Source organism: Podarcis bocagei (genome assembly GCF_964188305.1).
Source record: "Podarcis bocagei genome assembly, chromosome: 9".
NCBI classification, from domain to species: Eukaryota; Metazoa; Chordata; class Lepidosauria; order Squamata; family Lacertidae; genus Podarcis; species Podarcis bocagei.
This window is the reverse complement of record NC_138134.1, coordinates 66,343,903-66,366,326: the sequence shown is the minus strand read 5'-3', so window position 1 is coordinate 66,366,326 and position 22,424 is coordinate 66,343,903. Positions and strand designations below refer to the sequence as shown.

The 22,424-nt window shown below is 44.2% G+C and overlaps 1 protein-coding gene across 1 annotated transcript in view; it reads right to left on the bottom strand.

The window, feature by feature from the left end:
• Positions 1 to 8,083, bottom strand: part of WDFY3 (WD repeat and FYVE domain containing 3) — a 132,884-nt gene extending 124,801 nt beyond the window's left edge. The window contains exon 1 of the mRNA XM_081206864.1: positions 7,238 to 8,083. The gene's annotated coding sequence lies outside the window, so the exon portion shown is untranslated. The remainder of the gene's footprint in view (positions 1 to 7,237) is intronic.
• Between the last annotated feature and the right edge of the window lie 14,341 nt (positions 8,084 to 22,424).

Genomic DNA, 22,424 nt, shown 5'->3' with positions numbered 1-22,424 from the left:
TGATATTAGTTTGCCTGTCTTCCCAAGTGACACGTAAGATTTTTTGGAGCATATTAAAAGTTTAAGTGAGCAAGAACCATACCAACACATTAGTTAATATCCAATATCAATGCTACAATTATACCCATAGTAAGGAATTCATTCCATAGTTCATATTAAGAACTTAGCAAAAAGGCACCTTTCCTAGTAGCAGGAAAAAGAGGAAAACTTAACAGTAACAAAACTGAATTTCCTTTAGCTTCAGTATCTAAGTTTAAGTATACTATATCACCGCACTGTACATAAAACAGCCAACATGTTCCAACTAATGCCACACTCAAATCCCCTTTCAGTGGGATTTGAACACTAGCTTCAAAATAATATACTACAAACTTTGCATCAATCCCTGTCCCAACCCTTGATATCCTGATTAGCATATGTGCCACATAAGAAAGTCTAAAAAACAAAACATGGGAGGGTCTAGCTGAAAAAATTAAGAGGGATATGAAGAATTGTTCTGGGACGCATTCAAAGAACTGTCTTCAAATTTGGCATCTGTTCACTCCATTCTAATTTTAATGCAGAGAGCTACAGGTGCAACTCTGGGGCCATGCATACCCCCTCCCACAGTCAATATAAATATGAATGAGAATTTGGACATAGCATAGAAGTAAGTGGTCCTATCTGAGCTCTCTCTCTCTGCCATAAAAAGGCAACACTTATCTGTGTAGCTCTTGCCTATGTTGCTTCTCATTAAAGGTTATTTCTTCATTTTCAAATATCTGTAATGGCACCAGATTCTGAGGCAGCTAAAATAGTGATTATGACACAAGGCATCTTCAGAGAACACTTCCTTAAAGTTGCCAGTCTCCATTAATGGGGAGCGGGGAAGGGGGGGAAGAAAGACTGAAGTTAGCATACTTTGGTAAAATTATAGCTAGGGCAACCAAACACAGATTATTTCATAAACTGTGGTGTGGTTTTCCATTGTAAATTATTTGCTTAGAAATCACAATTTGGTCATGGAAATAAAGCAACAAACATCATGTGGCTCTGTGAGCAGCGCCAAGAACCCTAAACTGCAGAGTTTAAACAAAATAGCCTTTATCACTGAACTAATCATTAGCAAATGTGGAAAGCTGCAACCAAATGCCTGCAGGTTCATCCAACAGCAGTGCACAGACACCTCTTGCTTGCATCATTCATTTCCAGATTTCTTGTACAACCAAGTGGTGTCAATTTCACAATTATTCCTGAGACAGAAATGAGGAGGAGGGAGAAGGTGGATGCTAAATTAACAGAATGGAGAAAAGCAAGGGTCGTATGCCAAACTATTCATCTTCCTCTATCAGTATGTGCAATTTCAATCTTTAAATGTAAACAGAAATTAGTCACATGCCCAACACTCACTGCCCAAAAAGAAGTGACATTTATAGCAGAAGATCTGAGAACAAACTGTCAGAAAGTCAGACGCAATTATATTCAAGTGTCAGAGGAAATTCTGTTTAAAGCAATGAAGTTCACAACTGTACAGGTAAAGACTGCAGTTCTTCAAAAATTTAGTGCTCTGAAGTTACAATCACATGTGTGTGTGCATGGAATTAAGTATCACCGGCGCTAGCACCATCATGGCAGAAAAACATTGATCCAAGGTATGGAGTCTCACAGGTCCATATAAGGCATGCCCACCAAATCATTCACCACAAATTAAAACTGACATTAGTTTCTATTGCTTGCACTGTAAAGACAAAACACCAATCCAGCACTTGTCAGAGCCACCATAGCACAAAAACATGGATTCAGGTCACAGATCTTCATGCTCATGGATCCTCATGATTTTCACAAGGAATCCCTCTAAAACCACAATCAAATCACAGTTCATATCTGTGTCCACAGATGCGTTTTGTGGGGGGGGGGATCCCATGTAACAACCATAAAAATCAATGAAGATCCCTGTCTAAGGTGAGGTTTTCTTTACCACTGTAAACACTGTTCCAACGCTATCCACAGAAATCAATGCCAGCTTTATTCAGTTGGTGGCTTGGGGGACATGCCTTGTAAAAATCATGGGGAGGTATTAAGCATCACCCCCCCAAAAAAAAAATAACCTTTCTATCAGCTTTTTGGCTTGCCAGACAGAACAATTTCTATCTCCTTCCCTTCCCACTGCACTATTCTGAGAGTTCCACCCACCACCCCGAGCCAATTTCAGGGGGCACAAGGCCATGCAGAGAGAGGAAAGGGGGAGAAGCTTCGTTGTGCAATCAAGAGTCCCTTTGCTGGGCTTTCAGTGACAGAGCTCATTAGATGAATCCCACCCAGGATGATTTGTTCTGTGCCATGACAGTGCTGACAAATGCTGGATCTGCAGGGTTTTTTTACAGGTCAGCCCATGAAGACGAATGTGGCCTGTTATTTGATGGGGGAAATCTGGGGAAAATCTCATATAAAAATTGTGCAAGTGGAACAATTCTGATCCACCTTTTATATTCTTCTTTTTCCATGCCCTGGAACAGCCATTTTCTAACTAAGATCCACAACACACACAATTCCACATGTGCCAACAGGAACAGGAAGTTTAGGGACTCCTAGTCTAATCTATCTAGAATGAAGCATGAAGAGAAAAAAATTTGTGGAGGTGGGAGTAACCACTTGCCTTCAATGTTAGAAACTGAGATATGAAAGCTAGGAGCTAAATGGCACCTTAAACCTAGGTTATGGGAGCAACAACAAAATATCTAGGTGCACTTTTTTATAAGAAGAATACAAAGCTGAAAATGAATGAACTGCAGCTAGAAGAAGTATCTTCTTGGTATCTGAAGAAGTGTGCATGCACACGAAAGCTCATACCAAGAACTAACTTAGTTGGTCTTTAAGGTGCTACTGGAAGGAATTTTTTTATATTGCAGCTAGAATATTATGTTCATTTTCACATGGTCTAGTCCTTCCCCCGCCCACCCCCCTAATACTCTTAGAAGGGTCTCTTCTCCAGTCTTCAGAGAGTAGCTGGAAGTGAGGAGGCAGAAAAGCCAATGAAATTCCCTGTCGCAAAATGTGCCTAGAACAATAGGAGTTTTGAACGCCGCTTGCATTACCATGTCAATATGTGCTGACAAATACTTCCAACTTTTCATAGAACAGGCACTAAGAACTACCTTTACATTATAAATATTTTTCTCTTGTTGTAATGGTGCAACCAAGTTGAGACGTGGGACTACATGCACCCACAGGTGAATGCTGATTCCAATATAGCTACCACATGCCCCAAAGTGGGCTTTCGTATACTACAAGCTGCTACATCTATGTTACCCAGGCACTAACATACTTTGCTTGAAAAGATTTGCTTGACTTTGGTAAACAAAAGCAAACTGCTAGCACCACAGTATTAGAATGAGGTGAGGAGCCACACCGCAATGATACAATAACATTTTGCATGCAGAAGGTTACAAATTCAGCTTCTAAAGATCTCCAGGGCTGCAAGATTGAAAGAATTCAATGTAGCAGGGTTGGGAAAGACCTGTCTAAGGCAAGGTAAGCCAAAGGTCTGCCTTGGGGTAATGAATTGGGCACGTAAACCTCAGCTCTGATGTTTCAAAAGTGAGTTGATGTTTGATTCCAAATTATTGTAGGATAGTGCTATGCAAGAATCAGGGGGGGAGAATCAAAATATTCATACATAGAAGTATTTGTCTGTTTACTTTCTAGTTCAACATAGAGTTTAAATTATAGTCTCCTCTTATTTTTTATTATTTGCACATTACATTAAGCCATAAACCATGAGCTACTGTGAACAAGTAGTGCACATGGCCCAATTGCTTCTGTTTCACTCCTTCCCTAGCATGAGAGCAACACCCATTAAACGTGGCTTACCATGCCACGTGAACTTGGATCATGGTTTGTTTCTCCTTAAGAAAACCACAATCATCAAGCCAAGAAACAAAGCACAATTCTGGGTTCAAATGACATGGCTAACCAAAGTCTGTGGTTTGTTGCTCTCACTTCTGCTGTAGGAGGAACAAAGCAGGAGCGATCAGGTAGTGTGCTGTAGAATGCTGCTTGTCTATTGCTTAAAATCATGTGCAACAGTGACCAGCTTTTCCAGCATCACTTTGGAAGGCACTCATTGTTTTTTTATAGCTTACTCTCTTGTTCCTGAATGCTGGGATAGTTCCACCAATTTCATTTGCATGCACCCATGCCTATTTTACTCATATGTACTCTCAGTAGAACAGGTATCCCCAACCTGCAGCCCTCCAGATGTTTTGGCCTACAGCTCCCATGATCCCTAGCTAACAGGGCCAGTGGTTAGGGATGATGGGAATTGTAGTCCAAAATATCTGGAGGGCCGAAGGTTGGGGATGCCTGCAGTAGAATGTCACAACAGCTTCTCCTCACATATTCATGAAAAAATAGATATCTGTATTTTTGTGATAGTAAACACCGAACATAAATGCTTCTTCCTATGCTGAAGCATTTAACAGTGTTGGTTAACCACCATACAGGGAACAACCCAATCCGTAAGTAGGAAGCTACTATAGCTACAGAACATAAGAATTTCAAAACTTCCCTTGGTAATCATTTGCCACCCTAAATATAAACTTCATGCACATTTCCTGATATTTAACCAAGCCTTTCCTCTTTCAACACCATCAAGCGTAGTTAATAATGTTTCGGTGGGAAATAGTAATTTTTCATGCACTGAGCTTAGGAATATTGTCAATATATCTGCAGAAGAAGATCTATAGAGTAGATAAGCAACTTAAATTTACGGCACATATTTTTGAGTGATGGAAACTATCATGCACAACAACATGATTGGTAATTTCCTATGTCTGAGAGTAGTTGAGAAATAAGCATGGAGAATGTCAATTTTCAATAAATTAGCACATATGCCAAAATATGCCAGAAACCTATACCCAAAGACTGTATTATGAGCTGTATTATGGAAGACCATTCAAAAATAGTTTCTCCTTTTTATTCATGCACCGAATTTTGGAAACTGCTGACTTGCTTATCACAGCCTCCAGTTCTAACAGTCAAGGATAGCAGATGCATTTCTTATCGCTACATGAGCAGCTGAAGTTCTGAAACAATTATTTGTAAGAGTGAACTCTGTTGTATTTATCTCAGAGGCATGGTGAGCATGGGAATAATGTATGACTGATCTCTTTTCTTTCCAATACCAGTTATTAGCAGAGGCATGGGGGAGGGGAGTCCATCAGTCTATATACTATATACAAAAAAAATTAAAAATTAAAATGGAACTAAGCCAAGCAAGATTTTAAACAGAATCCTGCATTCGGGTCACTGCAGTCTACATAGGACCATGAAACATTTCAGTTAGCTTATGAAACACATACTGCAAAACAAACTTGCAGGAATCTTCTATGGATACACTTAACACACACAAACAAGTACACAATACAATTCCTAAATTCCCTCTGACCTCACTTTTTACAATATGCTATTCCAGTCATGTATATATGTATATATGCAACTCAGAATAACACACTGTGCATCTGATGAAGTAGACTGTAGTCCATGAAAGCTTGTGCCATAATAAATCTGTCAAGACTTTAGGGTGCCCCAAGACTCTTTGTTATACTTACGTCAGTAGTAAAAAAGAGAGAGAGAGAGAGAGAGAGAGAGAGAGCGGTAAACCAGGCTAAAAGAGGGGAAGGAACTCCTGAAATCTTCGGAAAGATCTCTATCAGCAATAACTGCTTCAAGATTGACAGGTTTAAAGATTAAAGATTCTCTACTATAACTAGCAGAGTCATTTATCCTAACGTAACTCAACATTGGGGGGGGGGGAGATCTGTTCCTAATGACTACAGTTCCTAATGATTACTGTTCCTAATGACTAGCCAGTCTTTCCTTGCCCCCTCAGCTACACGCAAATATTCCTTCATCCTCCTGAACCAACATTAAGAGCCTTTCAGACAAATACATCTTTTATCATTTCCTACAGACCTGTCACGTAAAGCACTTTATAAAAACAAAAACAAACCACCCCTAATGGACAGGGATGGGATGCCTTTTGTTCTTTTCCCTTCATCCTACTGCAGGGCACAGAAGGTTGGGAGAGATTTAAAAGTGGGGTGTGGGGGGAGCCCTGTATTTCCTGTTTCTGTTCCGTTCTGCTTGCCCATCTTTTCCCCCATCTCCCTTCCCAGCAGCTAAAAGCAACAAAACCCATTAAGAAAGGTAAAGACAGCACACTGGGGTGGGGGGGGGGAGAGAGAAACAGAGGGATTTTTTTTTTTAAGGCAATCACTGCAGGGCCAGGAAGAGGACAAGCTGCCAGCGTTTCCGTGGGCCCTTCTGTCCCTCTCCCAGAAAGCAGAAGCAGCTTCCAGAGACAAGGGGGTGGGGTGGGGTAGTGGGTGTTGCAACCTGCCTGCATAGGTTAAAGTGAAGGCAAGTAATAATAATAATAATAATAATAATAATAATAATAATAATAATAATTTATTATTTATACTCTGCCCATCTGGCTGGTCTTCCCCAGCCACTCTGGGCGGCTTCCAAAAAAAATATATTAAAATACTGTAATACATCAAACATTAAAAGCTTCTCTAAACAGGGCTGCCTTCAGATGTCTTCTAAAAGTCTGGTAGTTGTTGCGGTTCGTTTATTTACCTCTCACACACAAAACACCGTTTGCTGGAGAAAACAAGGCCCACAATCCCATGCAGATCCCAAAACCTGGAGCAAAAGGGGGGGGGACACAAAAAATCTGGGGTGAAGGAGGGGGAAGATAAGAGAAAACCACCAACCCAGAACGAAGCAAACCACTGGAAAGAAAAAAATAATCAGGAAGTCTGGGTTCTCGTCGCCAGGAAGAAAAGAGATTTCTGCTGCTCCTGAATATTGCAGCCTAGGATAAACATGCACAGATAAAAAAAACGAGCTAAAGCAATGCGGGTAACTGTCCGCCACCCCCCATCCCCCTTTCAAATCGAGGCGCAGGGGGAAGAGGGTGGCGGGTGCGGGGAAAGCGACGTATAGCCAAAAACCAGCAAGGAGGGGAAAAAGCAAACGGCTCCCGCTGCAGCATCCCTGGCCGGGGAGGCGGAGGAGAGCTCGGAGCCGCCGTTGCGGCCTAGGAAGCGAGGCGGGAGGGGGAGAGAAGGGAAGGAAGCTGGGGGAGGGGAGAGAGACACCCCCTAAGTGTCCTCGGGAGCCGAAGGGTGACAGAAAATGGGGGTGGGAAAGGGGGGAGCTGAGGTTAATGCCCAGAGCTCCGTTTGCTCACCGGGGTGGTCGCTGCGCGGTTGCTGAGAGAGGTTGGAGACGCGTCCGGGATCCGCCCCACCGGCGAGGGCTTTGGAAAAGAGGGCTTGCAGTTTTTTTGAAAAAGGGTGAAATGATGATAAGAATAATAACAGCAACGACGAGGCTCCGAGGGAAGGAGGGAGGGGCGGCCGTCCGCCTCCTCCTCCTCCTTTCCTTCTCTCTCTCCCTTTATTCCTACGGCGAGGCTGCAGCCCAGGCGGGGAGAGGAGGGGAGGTGGGCTTCAAGGCAGCGCCGCCCGCCGTCCCCTCAGCCGGCAGCTCCCAGCGCCGCTTCCCGCTTCCCCCATCAATCAAGGCCCGGCCTGGGCCGTGCGGGCAATCCCGGGAAACGAGGAGGAGGAGGAGGAGGCGCTGCTTTCTCCGCTGCTGCTGCTGCTCTGCTCCCAGCTGCTCCCGCAGCGGCTGGTGGCCATTTTAATTCGCCTGCTCCGGCCTCCTTTCCTCTGGGTGCCGCCGCCGCCGCCCGACGCGGTTCCCTCTTTCCCAAGCGCTCGCTGGCTCCTTCCTCCGGCGCTCCTCCCTGCCGCCCTTCGCCGGCTCCCTTCGGCCCGCCTCCTCCTCAGCTTCCCTCACAGAGACGCCCCTAGGCTAGCGGGCGGGCGGGCGGGCGAGGCTCCTCCAGGAAGGTCCGCCTCACCACAAAAAAGAAAACCTCAGCGCCAACAGTTTTAGGGAATTTCTTCTCCTCACACTTTTAGGGGGCCAGCTCCTGAGAGGGGACAGAAAACAGGCTGTTGTGGGGCGGTGGGTTCCGAGTAACTTCTCTCACGTCTGAATGGATGTTGCGAGTCCCGCACTCGCTCGGGATTGTGTTTCTTGCAAAGGAAAGCTCTGTTTCTGCGCCGCTGCTGGGTTTCATACCCATATATCTATCTCAGAGACTCCCTGTCATGGATGCTTTAGCTGGGATTCCTGATTTGCAGGGGGTTGGACTAGATGACCCCTGGGATCCCTTTCAATTCTCCGATTCTGTGCTTCCCGACTGAAGCAATGCACGCGCTTTTTCTTCAGCAGATTTCCATCCCTAATGAGACCCCAAAGGCAGCTAACAGGCACGGCAAAAACATCTATGAAACGACATAAAGCCAATAAAAATGCACATGCACGCCCTCAGTAATATCAAATCGATCACCAGCAGATCATTTGTATATATGATATGTAATAATATATAGATAGATATGTGTAAGTGGGCATAAAGCCAGTGCTACCAACTTCCTTTTCTGGCTTGCTTTGTCTCACTTCTCCCCCTTGTTCCCCACATCTTCTTTTCTCTCTCTCCTCATCCCTTGGACGCAACATTCCTGACTGCTGTTCTCCATCCCTTGTACTTCCAGATGGGAGCTATTTTGCTTGCTGCCCACCTCTGTTGTGTATGGCAAGGTGATGTTGTTTCCCACTTTTTTATTTAGAAAAAGCAACTTTGCTTATAGGGCTGCTGAGCATGATGTCAAACAGCCCCCGGGTGACAACCCAGCCACGCACCACCTTTATCTGCTCAGAAACCTAAATTTACTTTTCTGTACATATAAATTAACATAGCCACATTTGTGTCACGGGCTTGAGTCCTCCTGTAAATAGATGTGAAACAAGAATGTCTCAAACTGATGCCTTCTTTGAACAGGGGAAATGCAAGGTATTGAATTGGGGGGCATCAGTTGCTGCGAATCAGAATTGGGGAAATTGCTGCTGCTACACTCATGTCTTGTTTTTGGGTTTCCCATATGCCTCTGATTGTCCACTAGGAGAACAGGATTCTGCACTCAATGAACCTTTGGCCTGATCCAGCAGGATCATCCTTATGTTGCTATGTTATTGGGTTTTGGAAACCTGATAAAATCTTGGGTGGGAATTCTGGAGGGAGAGAGAAAAGGCAACAAAGACTTATGCTACTAGACCAGACTTGGTTTAGTGCTACTAGCTACAACTTCAACTTGTAAACTCTTCGTTTTCAGGGTGTTTCCCACATGTTGTTGTAACTGAAACAAATGGCAAAGCAGGAATCTGGCATTAATGGTAAGATTGACAAATAGGACATGAGAAAGATGACAACATAAGGAAAGGGACAACTTTAGGAAAATCTGGTTTGACTTTATTGAATACGATTAGACTAAAGAACTTGGACATAAATCACCAAGGACTCATGATGGAATACTTTTTTATCACAATGTTGAGCTATTATATGTTAAATTAATAAATAAAATGTTTAGGTGGTGTGGGTGTGGGTTCATGTTCATGGCCACAGACAGTTACGCTGTCACCGTAGCAAGCATGTACGGTAATTTTGCGCTTTAGCATATTATTTCATGAGTTTTTATATAGCTGATTTTTTAACATCACAAGGTCACATGTTTTCTGCTTCTCTTCTGCTTGTGACACTTACTTGGTTTGTGATAAATTGTTCTCTTTTTGAGTCACCATTGTGTGACCCATTTTCTTTTAGTGTTGATTCAAAATATATAGGTATGAGCTGTGTGGAGACAATACCTTTTAGGAATTGACTCAAGTTATTAGACGCCAGCAAAATACATGTGTATCTAGTTATAACATATTTTTATGTCTGTGTTTTCAATATTTTACATTTTATTCCAGGCCTCTAAGGCAATTCCTACAATAAACCCCACCTATTATGTTTTGGTTTAGTGGGAGTTCTCCCCTGCCCCTGCCCCTGGAAATGTTTGTCTGATAAAACTTCCACAGAGTTGAAAGCAATTTCAGGGTGGATTTCTTTTTGTTCCCTAATATAGATTATGTATTATGAGTTTTATTTGATTTTTTATTATTATTATTTATTTATTATGCATTACCCCTGATTAAAAGCAGAGAAATTGATGCATCCAAGGAATGGGGATGCGCTACAAACTCTTTCAAGCTGCTCCCATTTCCAAGCTGGTTATAATTGCATTGCCCATGCAAGCCAATGTTTCTCAGCCATTATAGCTAAATGGAATTTCTATGTTCAGGGACAGTTTAGTTCTGAATAAAAGTGCTTAGAACAAGCAACATGGGAACTCTCTTGCACTTATACCCTGCTTGTAAGGTCCCCAGGGGCATTCCCTAGGGTCACTTTTGGAAACTGGACAATGTGGAGACAAGTGACTTGCCCAAGACTACGTTCAGGACAGCTATGTCTTCTGAGCTCCAAATATATGCTTCTTGATACTCTCAAAGGACTCTTAATAGTGTATCTGAAGAAGTGTGCATGCACACGAAAGCTCATACCAAGAACTAACTTAGTTGGTCTTTAAGGTGCTACTGGAAGGAATTTTTTTATTTTGACTATGGCAGACCAACACGGCTACCTATCTGCGACTCTTAATAGGTTAGGGAGACAGGGCTTACCTTTGCAGAAGCCATGCTGGTTCAGCTTCAGCAAAGTTTGTTCTTCTCTATGCTTGGTTATTTTATCTTTAACAATATTTTCCACAGGTTTTCCTAGCACAGACGTCAAGCTAACTGGCCTGTAATTTCTAGGATCCGCCTGGATTCCTGTTTTAAAAGTTGTGTTGCACTGGGTGCTTTCCAGTCCTTAGGTATGGAGGCTGATCTGAGGGACAAGTTCAGGACCCTAGCTAGGGGGTGGCAAGGTGGGGGACATGCTAAATTGTCTTCAAAATACGTACATAAATATGTCTATAAATACAAATATTGATTATTGCCTCATATTTTAATAGAGGGTGAATTGAATGGAGGGGGAGGGGTTCGAGGAGAGGTGGAAAGAAGAGCTAATTTCTCTGTGGCTAGGGGGCGCAATCTGGACGGTTTTGCCAGGGGCACAAGATCACCTAGCTACGGCTATGGACAAGTTACATATTTGTTGCACAGCACCCCAATCTTTCAGCGGTGCAAGATTCCACAAGTTCCAGGAACTTACCCAGGGTTCTGCTTTCTCTGAATGAGGGACAGCAGACACTGTGGTGTCTCTAGTATATATGGTTTATTTACACTTACAATCTGAGCCGGAGATGGAGCAGCTCACAGCATTAACACGCCCAGAAGGTCTTGCTTTTCCCAGTCACACCCTTGGCTTCTAGCAGAAATCAAGCAGAACTCAACTGCCCTGGCCTTTGTCTTTCTCATTACCAACCAGGTGAGGATGCCCACCCATTTGCCCTCCTTTGTTATACTAATGACCATATATAGGACCATTAACTCACCAAGAAGCTTGCCTGGTTTGTTCAACAGTGGAATCCTCTTTAAGGTGTTAATGGACCCAGGACCCCAGGAATTAGAAGGAACTCAGGAACCATGCAAACTAAACCACCCCCACCCCCAACTCACAACCCTATTTTTGTTAGAAGATCAGCAATTTCACATCTGAGGTCTTTGAGATCTCTCAAGTGGATGCCATCTAGACCCAGCCATTTGTCAGTCTCTAGTTTGTCTATTAGGCCTAGAACTTTGTTTCTCATCACCACTATTGGCCTCGGTTCCTCAAATTCCCCTCCTGCAAAACTTAGTTCAGGCACAAAACTTAGTTCAGGCACAAGGATCTGCCCCCTATCTTCTCCCATGAAGACATGTTGAGAAGAGTCCATAGCTCAGCAGTAGAGCATTTGCCTTGCATCCTGAGGCTCTCAGGTTCATTCTTGGCATTTCTGGATAGGGCTGAGAATTCCCTGTCTGAAACCCTGGAGCATCACTGCTAGTCAGTGTGGGCAACTTTGAGCTTAATACGCCAATGGTTTTGATTCAGTATATGCAGCTTCTGGTGTCCCAGTAACCTATCATAGGTGAGCCACTTTGTACAATTCTTCTTGCTCTTTTAAAAACAATATACATTTCCTTGGGGTGGTTTTTGCCATTCCCTGTTTAATCATTTTTCTCCCGTTTTAATTTCTAAGGATACAAAATAATGCAAAATGGGATCAACTTGAAACTGATGGAGTTAAACCCACTTACATCCAATATCGCTTGCTTGGGAATTCGACTGGAGAGGAAATGGGAATGGACAAGACTTTAGAGACATGGCCTTGAAGTACTGCCCAAAATAAAATGCATATATTTTCCAAAGACATGCTTCTTTTAAATAGCTCAATACAGTTTCCTTTGAAGGTCTAGCAAGCTTTTCACCAAGAAGGGCCTACAGGGCTGAAAACATAAGCCCAGTACACACAACCCTTGGAGAATACTGCATAATCTTGCCCTTGTAAGCAGGAATCTTCTAACCAGGAATATGCCTGCCAGCATCCCCGCTCCCTTTTACTGAGCTGGCAGGAAGAAAAATTGGCCCTAATTCAGCAAAATAGGCAAGCCAATAGCTTAGCCTGTCACGCAGAATCTAACTCACTCAGTGAGGCCTTACAATACTTGCCTCTGTCCAAGAGCAATGGCATAAAAAAACCCTGTTAACAATTAAGCTGCTCAGTATGTTTCTCTTATTTGCAGATAGCAGCGCTGTATGACATATACAAAAAGACATCCATATAAATTGCGCTGTCATAATTCAGGCTGGACAGCAAGCAGCAAGAGGTTTCTAACTATCAAAACAGCAACATTCTATAATGGCCTCTTTAGAAAAGCACCTACTTATTTTTTTAAAAAAAAATTCTTCAAACCATGGACAAACTATTTACATATTTGTATTGTTATGAGCTTGTGAGTGCAAGGCACCTATCATTCCTGGATCCAGTAAGTGTTAGAATTCAATCAAGGCTTGGGGTGTTAAACTGCATCCAGCAAGTATTAAAAGCTAATCAAGCCATCACACCCCAGAGGAGAGAGTATAGAGGTTAGAGGCATTAGGAATTATGTGAACTAGAAGCTGGAGGCATGGAGCAGTAGGCTGGAAGGCCAGATAGGCAGAGCACAATGTTTGATGTTTATTTGCACCCAGGGGCGGAGGAAAGGGGGCGCGGTAGGTGCGGGCCACCCCAGGTGTCACCACTGGGGGGGTGACAAAATGCCTGCAGGCTCCGCACTGCCCAAATGGTCCACCTGCTGCCTCCCCCCCAGCTGTAGGGCGGCTGAATGGGAGGAGGCAGGCAGACTCCGGAGGCCCCGCGGTGCGCCCTGCCACTATGGGAGGCTCACTCTGCGCTGAATGTGCAGCTCCAGGCACCCAAGCGGCTTCCATCGCTATTTGCACCCAAGGTTGTGGCTATGGGAGAAACAATAACCTTTTGGGGTGTTGATGCCATGAACCCCTCCGTCATACGCTCAGGTTGTATACATATGTGTAAATAAACCATATATCCTAAAGACACCACAGTCTCCTCTGTGCCTCATTTCCAAAAGGAAACATAAGACCCAAGATAAGCAACTGGAAACCCTGGAATCTCTCACCACTCAGAGATTGGGGCGGCATGCAGCAGAATAATGAGCAGCTACCCTGATTCCAACTGTGTATACTCAGCAATAAGCAGCATTCAGTTCAATGACTTCTACTCCAAAGTCTGTTGCCACAATAGAAATTAAATAATAGCAGAAGTGAACTTCAATGTTTTATTATTATTGTGCCGTCAGTGCCATCGTACAGTGCCATCAGTGTGCATGACATTTTATTGAGTGCAAAAATGACAGGTCTCTGCCCCAAGTAGATTGCAAACTAAAAGTTGACATAGCAGAAACAATAGATGAAGGAAAGGGGGCGCAGAGGCAGGGGTACACAGGGAAAGACTATCTTTCTGTTTCAGTGGCACGTGCTTAGGCCTGGTGACACGCTTAGTTGCAGTAAAAAGAAACTAATAAATTTTATTTTAGAAGACCTAGGAGGAGGCAGGGCTCATCAGAGAGCTTTTCCTTTGGCACCTTAGGGCAGGCAACATCATGTTTCACTCCTGCTGCTGAGCCGAAGGTGATTTATTCAGCAGCTGGCTTATGCTATCTACTCTAGAAACATAAGGAAAATAATGAAGAGCACTTTGGGGGTACCTACCAGGCAAACCGCTTACTTGGCCAGGAGCCAGATTCAACCCCATTGGAAACAGCAACGAGGCTGCCTGTAGAGATGGCAGGTAGGGAGGCCGAAGTAATGCTTCAATGTGGTATAATGGTTATGGTAAAGGGACCCCTGACCATTAGGTCTAGTCGTGGCCGACTCTGGGGTTGTGGCGCTCATCTCGCTTTATTGGCCGAGGGAGCTGGTGTACAGCTTCCGGGTCATGTGGCCAGCATGACTAAGCCGCTTCTGGCGAACCAGAGCAGCACACGGAAGCGCCGTTTACCTTCCCGCCAGAGCGGTACCTATTTATCTGCTTGCACTTTGACGTGCTTTTGAACTGCTAGGTTGGCAGGAGCAGGGACCGAGCAACGGGAGTTCACCCCGTCGCAGGGATTCAAACCACCGACCTTCTGATCAGCAAGTCCTAGGCTCTGTGGTTTAACCCACAGCGCCACCCGCGTCCTGGTATAATGGTTAGATCCCTGGATTAGGACCTGGGAGGCCGGGGTTCAAATTCCCACTCTTCCATGAAGCTCACTGGGTGACTTTGGGTCAGTCACTGTCTCTTAGTCTAACCTACCTCACAGGGTTGTTGTGAGGATGAAACAGGGAAGGTTAGCACAGGCAAAAGCAGGAAAGTGGAAAATAATCACTAGTGGCTGGTTACTTTTCTTGGATGAGATTCCTCCTTTGTGCGAGCTGTTTAAATGGTAACATTTCACTGCAAGCTTCTTTGCATTTATAATTAAAATCTATGTCCTGATTAGGGATGTGGACTCAGGCTTCCTCAGAACAAAGTCCAGCACGCTAAACCCTACACCACCCTTGCCAGCTCACTATTCTGTGACTCAGCTGATTCAAATGCACCAGGTGTTATGACACATGTTGTTGTCCATCGATGTGTGTTCATGTAATGGATCAAACTGCCTGTGGTTCTTGCTCTCTTTGGGGCATGCCTGCAGGGTGGGGGTGGGGAGCCTTTTTGACTCTACAGGCCAGATCTTTATCTCCCCCCACCCCTGTGGACCGACTTCACCTGCCAAAGGCGGTCAGTGAGTTTGTAGAGAAACCAAGCAGGATGGAATCCCCAGCCCATCAGCTGACCGGCAGAGTTCCTATTTTGCTTTCTGCAGAGATCCAGGGTGAATTCTCAGACCTAGAAGGGCAGCAGTTGAAGAAGGAGCAAAAAGGGTTTTCTTGTGTGTTTCTTTGTGGCTGATTAGCTGTTTTCCCTGTGCAAAGGTCAGAGGGGGCAGGGTTTCTGTTGAGGCAGGGGATTAGCTGTGGGAGGAGCTTATCAGACCTAGAAGGGCAGCAGTTGAAGAAGGAGCAAAAAGGGTTTTCTTGTGTGTTTCTTTGTGGCTGATTAGCTGTTTTCCCTGTGCAAAGGTCAGAGGGGGCAGGGTTTCTGTTGAGGCAGGGGATTAGCTGTGGGAGGAGCTTATCAGACCTAGAAGGGCAGCAGTTGAAGAAGGAGCAAAAAGGGTTTTCTTGTGTGTTTCTTTGTGGCTGATTAGCTGTTTTCCCTGTGCAAAGGTCAGAGGGGGCAGGGTTTCTGTTGAGGCAGGGGATTAGCTGTGGGAGGAGCTTATCAGACCTAGAAGGGCAGCAGTTGAAGAAGGAGCAAAAAGGGTTTTCTTGTGTGTTTCTTTGTGGCTGATTAGCTGTTTTCCCTGTGCAAAGGTCAGAGGGGGCAGGGTTTCTGTTGAGGCAGGGGATTAGCTGTGGGAGGAGCTTAGCAGACCTAGAAGGGCAGCAGTTGAAGAAGGAGCAAAAAGGGTTTTCTTGTGTGTTTCTTTGTGGCTGATTAGCTGTTTTCCCTTTGCAAAGGTCAGAGGGGGCAGGGTTTCTGTTGAGGCAGGGGATTAGCTGTGGGAGGAGCTTATCAGACCTAGAAGGGCAGCAGTTGAAGAAGGAGCAAAAAGGGTTTTCTTGTGTGTTTCTTTGTGGCTGATTAGCTGTTTTCCCTGTGCAAAGGTCAGAGGGGGCAGGGTTTCTGTTGAGGCAGGGGATTAGCCTACCGGCGCGCGCAGTTTGATCCATCTTTTAGATTTAGGGCAGCTAGTCTCAAACATTTGTTGGGGGAGACCTAGGTGTTTTTCTTGTGGGGGGAGTTATTTGTCCTGTCTTCACGCTTTTTATGATGGAGGACCGCTGTAGCCACCCCCAACGACACGTTCTCAAGATGGAGGGGGTGGGAACAGCTGCAGTCGCCTGCGGTTCCTGCGCAATGTTTGCCATCTTGCCAAAGGTTGCAGGCAGCTTTACCTGCAGCAATTGCATGTTGATTGCCCTCTTAAAAGACAAAGTCCAGCAACTGGAAGAACGTGTAGCTACGCTCCAAAGAATTAGAGAGCTGGAGCTCTTCTTGGAAGCAACAGAGCACACCGTCTCCACCAAGGAGGAGACAGGGGACTCCCCTGAGAAGGAGGCTAGTTCCCCAACACAGGAGCCAGATATATGGAGAAACGTGACTCAAAGAAGTAGGAGGCCCAGGGTTCGCTCTGATTGTTTAGAAATACACAATCGCTTTGAGGTCCTCTCCCCTAACATGGAAGACGAAGAGCAGACTCCAGTTGAGGATCTCTCCCTCATTACAGTCGATCAGGTATATGAAGACGAGCAGCAAAGTCAGTCCTCAGGGAATGTGCAGGCGATCTTGGAACGGACAGCTCACGGAAGAACCCCGACCAAACCTAAGAGGAGGCGTGTAGTGGTGATAGGGGATTCCCTACTGAGGGGAACAGAAGCAGTGATCTGTGGGCCTGACAAGATGTCTCGGGAAGTGTGCTGTCTCCCCGGGGCTAAGATCCAAGATGTAACTGAACGACTGCAAGGAATCATAAAACCCACTGACAAATACCCCTTCCTCTTGGTTCATGTGGGAACCAATGACACTGCAAGCAATAGCCTCCAGAAGATCAAAAGAGACTACGAGGCTCTGGGCAGGAAATTGAAGCAACTAAATGCACAAATTGTCATCTCATCTGTCCTCCCAGTTGAACGACGTGGCCCAGGGAGAGAGGGAAAAATAGTGGAAGTGAACAGCTGGCTTCGCAAATGGTGTAAACAGGAACGGTTTGGATTCTTAGATCACGGACTGCAGTTTCTTGAAGATGGACTTCTGGCAAGCGATGGGCTGCACCTCACAACGGTTGGGAGAAATGTTTTTGCCAAAAATCTCAGAAACCTCATCAGGAGGGCTTTAAACTGACTAATGTGGGGGAGGGAGACAGTGCTCCTGAAGGTAGGAGTCTATCAATTGATGAAGATGATCATCCAAATGTCATAGACCAAATGGAGCAAACAGCACGCAGACCTAGTGGTGGGAGGAAAAAATCCTTAAATAAGAGACACGGGGGAATGATTAATGGACTTCAATGTCTGTACACTAATGCGCAAAGCATGGGAAATAAACAAGATGAGCTTGAGCTCTTGGTACAGCAAACTAAATATGACATAATAGGCATCACTGAAACCTGGTGGGATAAGTCCCACGATTGGAATGTAATAATGGGGGGATACAATCTATTTCAGAGAAACAGACCAGACAAGAAAGGAGGAGGAGTGGCGTTATATGTCAGGGATGTGTATACCTGTGAAGAAATCCAAGATTTAGAACCTCAAAGCCAAAGTGAGAGCATTTGGGTCAAAATTAAGGGAGAGAAGAGTAACAGAGACCTCATTGTGGGAGTTTACTATAGATCCCCAAGCCAAACGGAGGACATAGATGATGCCTTCCTGGAACAGATGGCCAAGCATGCAAAAGGAAGGGAGATAGTAGTAATGGGGGACTTCAATTACCCGGATATTTGTTGGAGGTCAAACTCAGCCAAGAGCATAAGGTCAAACAGATTCCTCACTGGCCTTGCAGACAACTTCATTGTCCAGAAAGTGGGAGAAGCAACAAGAGGAACAGCCATTTTAGATCTGGTCCTAACCAATGTTGATGACCTGGTTAGTGGGGTAGAAGTGGAAGGATCATTAGGCGCGAGTGATCATGCTCTTCTGAAGTTTACTATACAGCGGAAAGGAGCAGCCAAGCATACTAGGACTCAATTTCTTGACTTTAAGAAAGCCGACTTCAGAAAACTTAGGGAAGTGCTGGGTGAGATCCCATGGACAGCAATACTAAAAGGAAAGGGAGTTCATGATGGCTGGGAGTTTGTTAAGAGGGAGATAGTAAAAGCACAACTTCAGGCAATACCAATGAGACGGAAACATGGAAGGTGCCTAAAGAAGCCAGGGTGGCTATCTAAAGAACTTTTAACTGAGTTAAGATTAAAAAAGGATGTGTACAAAAAATGGAAAAGGGGGGAAACCACCAAAGAGGAATTCAAACAAATAGCCAGCACGTGTAGACACAAAGTCAGAAAAGCTAAAGCACAGAATGAACTCAGGCTTGCTAGAGAGGTTAAAAGCAACAAAAAAGGCTTTTATGGGTATGTTCGTAGCAAAAGGAAGAACAAAGAAACAGTGGGGTCACTCAGAGGAGAAGATGGTGAAATGCAAACAGGGGACACAGAAAGGGCTGAACTCCTCAATGCCTTCTTTGCCTCAGTCTTCTCCGATAAAGAAAACAATGCCCGACCTGAAGAATTTGGAGCAAATGATCCAGCAAAGGAAACACAGCCCAGAATAACTAAGGAGATAGTACAAGAATACTTGGCTAGTTTAGATGTATTCAAGTCTCCAGGGCCAGATGAACTGCATCCAAGAGTATTAAAAGAACTGGCAGATGTGATCTCAGAACCACTGGCAGTCATCTTTGAGAATTCCTGGAGAACAGGCGAAGTCCCAGCAGACTGGAGGAGGGCAAATGTTGTCCCTATTTTCAAAAAGGGGAAAAGAGAGGACCCAAATAATTACCGCCCAGTCAGTCTGACGTCAATACCAGGGAAGATTCTGGAGCAGATCATTAAGCAAACAGTCTGTGAGCACCTAGAAAGGAATGCTGTGATCACCAACAGTCAGCATGGATTTCTGAAAAATAAGTCATGTCAGACTAACCTGATCTCGTTTTTTGACAGAATTACAAGCCTGGTAGATGAAGGGAACGCAGTGGATGTAGCCTACCTTGATTTCAGCAAGGCATTTGACAAGGTGCCCCATGATATTCTTGTAAAGAAGCTGGTAAAATGCGGTCTTGACTATGCTACCACTCAGTGGATTTGTAACTGGCTGACTGACCGAACCCAAAGGGTGCTCATCAGTGGTTCCTCTTCATCCTGGAGAAGAGTGACTAGTGGGGTGCCACAGGGTTCTGTCTTGGGCCCGGTCTTATTCAACATCTTTATCAACGACTTGGATGGAGGACTCAAGGGCATCCTGATCAAATTTGCAGATGACACCAAACTGGGAGGGGTGGCTAACACCCCAGAGGACAGGATCACACTTCAAAATGACCTTGACAGATTAGAGAACTGGGCAAAAGCAAACAAGATGAATTTTAACAGGGAGAAATGTAAAGTATTGCACTTGGGCAAAAAAAATGAGAGGCACAAATACAAGATGGGTGACACCTGGCTTGAGAGCAGTACATGTGAAAAGGATCTAGGAGTCTTGGTTGACCACAAACTTGACATGAGCCAACAGTGTGACGCGGCAGCTAAAAAAGCCAATGCAATTCTGGGCTGCATCAATAGGAGCATAGCATCTAGATCAAGGGAAGTAATAGTGCCACTGTATTCTGCTCTGGTCAGACCTCACCTGGAGTACTGTGTCCAGTTCTGGGCACCACAATTCAAGAAGGACACTGACAAACTGGAACGTGTCCAGAGGAGGGCAACCAAAATGGTCAAAGGCCTGGAAACAATGCCTTATGAGGAACGGCTAAGGGAGCTGGGCATGTTTAGCCTGGAGAAGAGGAGGTTAAGGGGTGATATGATAGCCATGTTCAAATATATAAAAGGATGTCACATAGAGGAGGGAGAAAGGTTGTTTTCTGCTGCTCCAGACAAGCGTACACGGAGCAATGGATCCAAACTACAAGAAAGAAGATTCCACCTAAACATTAGGAAGAACTTCCTGACAGTAAGAGCTGTTCGACAGTGGAATTTGCTGCCAAGGAGTGTGGTGGAGTCTCCTACTTTGGAGGTCTTTAAGCAGAGGCTTGACAACCATATGTCAGGAGTGCTCTGATGGTGTTTCCTGCTTGGCAGGGGGTTGGACTCGATGGCCCTTGTGGTCTCTTCCAACTCTATGATTCTATGATTCTATGATTCTATGATTCAAATAGGTAGCGTGCTTAATCAATAATATTACTATAAGCCACTACAAATAAAAAAGAACTGTTCATAAATAATATAATAATATAATTTATATGCCCATCTAATTGGGTTGCCCCACTCTTCACGGGCCAGATTTATGTTTGATGAGGCCCTACATTACTGAAGGCAATGGGGCCCTTTATATGTCCAGCTGTCCTTTGTCAACAACAAATTGTCACTGTTTTTTGTGTGTTGAATATATGCTATATGGTCATTTATGGACCTAATAGGTATCTAAAGCCATTTGCACATAGCAAAATATGTATTTTATCAAAGTAATTGTTGAATTGAAATACAATTAAGAAGAAGTATATTAATAGTAAAGAAGAATATATTTTTTGGGGGGGAGAGAATGGGGCCCTAAGCTATAGCTTGTTTAGCTTATACGTAAATCTAGCACTGACTGGCCCAGACTTTGATGTCAAACACATCCCAACTTCATATCCTAAACATCCACACACTGCTGCAGACATCTGCACTGTCAAAGGCTGGGACCATGCATTTAATGCACTTGCATTTAATGCATTTAAAGCTATGTATTTAATGCACTTCTGCAGGAATCCTCACAGAACTAGAATTGCCAGACCCTTAACAAACTACAGTTGCCAATATTCTTCAGGTGTGTGTGTGTGTGTAAGATATGAAGTGTGCATAGCCCTGATCCCATTATTCACATGCTCTTCTCTCCCACTTCCACTGACGCAGTTGTGCTGACACAAGGGCCCAGGCAGCTTGTGGAACATGGGCTCGGTTCCCCAGACTGGAGGATTACATTTGGACGAAAACAGCTGTGGTGGAAATGAATTCAAATGAGTCCAAAAAAGTTATAAGCATGTGTCTGTAGTCCAATAAGAGGTCAGTTTAAAAGTCCTCTGGAAGCGTTTGAAGTCAACTGGTTGGTTTTTAAGCATTCAAATGCTTATGTTGTCATTGTTTAATATTTATATCTTGCTCTTCTCTCACTAAATACCCAGAGTGCCTTACAAGGAAACATGAAACACAACCATGCATTAAAATATAAAAACGGATTTATTTTCTTAATACTACATTCTTTTTAAAAAGTGTAAGGAGTTGGATTATCTGCCAGTTGTGTTTACTTCTGTTTTCAATTCTTGCATGTGATTTTCACAGATCTTTAGGTTGACATACCTGTGTGAATCACTTTCTGAGCCTAATGACACAGAAGCTTCCCCAGCACGGGGAAGAGGATACTTTTTCCAAAATGTGTTGAGTGCCTTTGTTTTAGCAGTGGTAGGATGATTGCCGTCTAAATTGCCCTGCACTATGAATTTTTAACAGAGATGGTTTTAGTACTTGAGCAATCTGTTGTAACCTATAAATAGTCTCTATAATATTTGGGATTCTTATAAGCAGATATGTTTATTAAACATTAATAAGAGATTTTTTATTTGGCAGTATTCATTAATAATTATGTGTCAGTAAAATGCATTTGCAGGAACAGAACTGCAATCGATGCCCACAGTCCAAAAGCCCTGTACAGTCATGCACACATTCCTTTCCATAAGCAAGTATGGGATACATATGCATTGCCAACCAACTTGGAACTGGGGAATCTGTATTACAGAAGACTTTCTCTAGGGAAAGCCAGTGACCCTAACTTGTGTCACATCCTCATCACACATTTGAAGCACGTTTAAAGGATTTTATTTATTTATTTGCCAATTCCCAGCACCACTAACAAGCCACAGGATTATTTGGGGGAAGACATTTGCTTGGTCTGGATGTGACCAAGGTTTCCATCCACTAATATGTCAGGTTGATTCTGTTTCAGAATACAGTGGTACCTCGGGTTAAGTACTTAATTCGTTCTGGAGGTCCCTTCTTAACCTGAAACTGTTCTTAACCTGAAGCACCACTTTAGCTAATGGGGCCTCCCGCTGCCACCGCACTGCCGGAGAAGAAGAAGAAGAAGAAGAAGAAGAAGAAGAAGAAGAAGAAGAAGAAGAGGAGTTTGGATTTGATATCCCACTTTATCA